This window comes from Myotis brandtii, unplaced genomic scaffold (genome assembly GCF_000412655.1).
Source record: "Myotis brandtii unplaced genomic scaffold, ASM41265v1 scaffold1053, whole genome shotgun sequence".
NCBI classification, from domain to species: domain Eukaryota; kingdom Metazoa; phylum Chordata; class Mammalia; order Chiroptera; family Vespertilionidae; genus Myotis; species Myotis brandtii.
In genome coordinates, this window is record NW_005353549.1 from 335,171 (window position 1) to 339,564 (window position 4,394).

Below are 4,394 nucleotides of genomic sequence, written 5' to 3' on the forward strand. Positions count from 1 at the left end.
TTTGAAGATGAGGAATGAGGTATAAAACATATAGAGCAGTTGGGTTATTTACCAAGTCACTTAGCCAACAAGTAGTAGCACTTATGTGGGTTATGGCAATAAGACCTCCAAACCCATGAACTGATTAGCTCTCTATTATACTAACAAAGTGACACGAAATTGGCTTAGCAAAGACTATTCCTTATTGTTCTGGGGTTGTAGTCATTAGGCAGGGACCTTACCTTACACAGTAATTAATAATCTACTATAGAACATGTTGAGTAAAGATTTTCTTTAAGTAAATTACTAATATAGATGTGAATTTTACAGGTTATTATATAATTCTCTACTTGCATTTATTTTAGTGTAATACATTTAAATTTGCAACAGCATGCACACATTGTTTCATATTATTGTACATCTTTATAGTTTTAATTTTAAAATTGGAGAACCACACTTGGCCACCAGATGGCAGCAATGTAGGATTTTGAAAGCCTCTCAAATAAAATCTCTTTCCAGAGACTTAAATTTCATTAATTCACCTTGTGTCCTATTGAAATATGCCTTTACATTATCTGGGAAGAAAGGTTTATTTCATTTTGGCATAGGGAAAATGAGCTTAAATGCTGAATTATTGGAAATCTAAGTTAATGAGGTTTTAATATACAGACATGTTTAAATAATCAACAGAATAAAATCCTTTATAAGGAATCTAGCACATTAATTATAGCATGTAGATATATAATTTTAAGTAAAAATATTTCTTATCTTGAGGTAGAACAGAAAAAAAACCCATACTTGGTTGCATTCTGTTAGCTGTAGGTTTAAATTAGACTTTGGACTTCTCTATGATAACACTACTTTTCTTATTTTTAAAATTATTTTGAACATCACCTGATGATATTTTATTGATTTTTAGACAGAAAGAAAGGGAGAGAGAGAAACATCTATGTGAGAGAGAAACATTCATCAGATGCCTCCATACGAGCCCCTACAGGGAGTCAAACCCACAACCTCCGTATGTGCCCTGACCAGGAATTGAACCTGAAATCTTTTGATGTACAGGACGATGCTCCAACCAACTGAGCCACTCAGCCAGGGCGATAACACTACCTTTTAACAATACAGTGTATGGTTTATTAGACTGTTCTCTGTTTTATTCAGTGTAATAAAATAAACACTGGGTCAGTGTTTATTTTATTACATGTTTCAACACCAAGTTCAGCTACAGTAATGGTAGGAGTAGTAGTAATAATAATAACAACAATAATATATACTATTAAAGGAATTTTGAAGAGTTGACCAGCATATTCTACCTCATTTTGTGACTGACAGCTGGTAGACTGATTTATACATAAATTCAGTAAGATATTAGAATATTAGTTTAGGAAATACTTCCCTAACTTTTTCTTACTTTCCTAGATAATTATTTGGGGTGAAATATCATAGCATTCAATTAAAAAGTTTCTGATTTATGAAGGACAGTGTTTTATTTTATTTCTAAAAATATATTTGTATTGATTTCAAAGAGGAAGGGAGAGGGAGAGAGAGATAGAAACATCTTTGATGAGAGGGAACCATTGATTGGCTGCCTCCTGCACGTCCCACACTGGGGATCAAGCCTGCAACCCAGGCATGTGCCCTTGACCAGAATCAAACCAGCTAGGGCAGGACAGCATTTTATTACTACTTCTTTTGACAGGACAACCTATAAGATGATAGATTTCGACAATTGTCTCAAGGGGGCCCTAATTTCCAGAACTGTCCAGTGATGATACAGAATGGGTCCTACACCAAGATCCACAGGGCCTGAATTTTCATCCTGGATTTGTTACTTGACTAATTGTTGGACTGCGACTTGCTTATTTCTTTGCCCTTTAAACGAAAGTATTGGACTAGATGAACTTCCTTTCTACCTCCCCAAACCTTATGACCTTGCAATATGACCCCAAAGACAAACATAAACAGCTCAGTTTGAAATACATGCAGGAAAATAGATGCATAATGTCCCGGAAGGTCACCTTTGTCCCAAACTCTTAGATGATTGATTCCAGAGGGAATCCCTTTGGTAGGAGTTAGTGTGTCCCTCATGTGCAACCATTAGTGAGGTTTTGTAAAATGACAGACAGCATTCTTAGATTATATTCAATTTAAAATTACAATTTAAAAAATATTAAAAATCACTTAACTCCACATCTAATGTCAAACTCAGGACTTAACAGGTTTCCAACACATCTGAGAATTCATTAGCGTTCCTTTTCCTTTGTTCTTTGACTTCTCTGACTTCTCACTGGGTGTGCTGGTTCTCCCCCAGCCAGGCAAGGAGATCTAAAAGTGTCTGCCTACAATACTTACTTTTTAAATGCAGAACAATTCCTCTCCCCGGGCTAGTATTAATTATACTGTCAGGATGCAGTGGTAGAGTTAGCTCAGTTAAAAAGAGAGAGAGAAAAGCTCCTGATAATTGGAGGCAGAGTTCTGAGGTTGAGAAGACAGCAGAAACTCTTGGTGGACAGGGACTTAAATGTCCCTATGACCCTCTGTATGGATGTGTGCTGACACATGATAGATGATGACTTAGTGAGGGAAGGATAATGATCCCTTTTTTTTTGTTTGGCTCCATATCGAAGGCTGTTTAACCGATTTCTACCTCAGAAGGAAAGTCCTTGTCTATCCTTAGAGCATAGATAGGGTAGACTTTCCCCCTCCTCTTTGTTTGGGGGTCCTATGCATGGTGTCTTAGGACCTAACCATCAATTGCACTAAAAACCAGCCACTCATCAGGTTTGTCTGTTTTGTCTCCACTGCTGTGGGGGCTCCACACCACCGGCAGCCAGGCTCTCTGAACCGTAGTTTCATCATCAATAACATGGAGGTGTTAATAGCTACCTATGATAATTATGCAAATGTATGCAGGGAGCCCTCACATAATTATACTGTCAGGATGTTTCTAAACCCTTTGCTCTTTTCTGTTTTTTTAAATTGAAATTATTGGGGTGACATTGGTTCATAAAATTAGATAGGTTTCAGGTGTACAATTCTACAGTATACAGAGAGTGTATATTGTCTTGTGTGTTTACCATCCTAAGTCAAGTCTCCTTCCTTCACCATTTATCTCCTCTTTCTCTTCTTTTTAACTCTCCTCAAATTTTTCCTAGAGTGACAGCAGTCAACAGTTTGTAGGGCTATAGTCCCCAAAATCATCATCTTCTTGCTTTGTGTTTTCTCTGCATATACAAAATATTATTGAGGTATGTAACATTATATTAGTTTCAGATGTGCATATGGTCTTAATATGATTCCCAGATTTTTGGATTTAGTGAACTTGTAAAATTTAAAGAAAGTTTTGAGGGCTGATACACCGTTGCAGACATTTTATTTAGCCAAGTACGTTAAAAACATCTACCATTTGTCATCATTATTTCATAGAAGATATGGTATTTTAACACCTAAAAGGCAGGGAGGATGTGATTTTGAAATAAAGGACAGTCTTTAAATGTAATCCATGTAGTGTGACAGGAATAAAACCACAGGTGCTGCCCGCTTCAGCGAGGAAGGAGTCTGTGTCACGGTGACAGGTAAAGTTTCCCTTTCCCAACACACACACACACACACACCCAAAATTGGAGAAGGTCAAGAGGCTGTGGGTAGGTATATTTGAGAGGCTAGCGAGCCACTGGCAAGAAAGAAAGAAATACAGAAAGGGTGAAGGAGCAAAATAGATTAGGGAGCAGGTTGAGCTTAAGAGGAGGAATCTTTAAAAAAATAGTTTATTGATTTTTAGAGAGAGAGGAAGGGAGAGGGTGGGGGGAGAGAGAGAGAGAGAAACATCCATGTGAAAGTGAGAGCACGAAACGATAGGCTGCCTCCTGTACACCCCCTTCTGGGGACTGAGCCCGCAACCTGGGCATGTTCTCTGACCCAGAATCAAGCTCGACCTTTCAGTGCACGGGACAATGCTCATCCCTCTGAGACCCGCCAGGGCAAGAGGAGGAATCTTGAGGAGTGAAGCTGTGGGAGAGAAGAATGAGAGATAGGGAAAGAGGACCTTCAAAAGTTATAGTGTTCCCCCCGCCCGCCCCCGCCCAGAAACTATATGTTCTAAATGTTTGGGGACAGAGTAGAAGCTAACTCATCCATAACTCCTGTTTGCCTACATTTCCTTTTCATTCGAGATAAACTTCTCAGTATTGGTAACCTAGTTGGGGTTTCCTAGGAGATAGATTCTGAGATGGAGATTTGGGTGCAGAAAATCTCCTGGGGAGGACCCGCAGGATCAGTTCCTGGGGGGAGTGAGGGCAGCAGACCTGGGCATGGGGTGCTGAGCCCAGGCTCCCCCTAATACGAGGGCTCCCGGGCACAGGGATGGCCCTTAGGCCTTTATAACCACAGGTGCTGCCCACTGGGATGCAGCC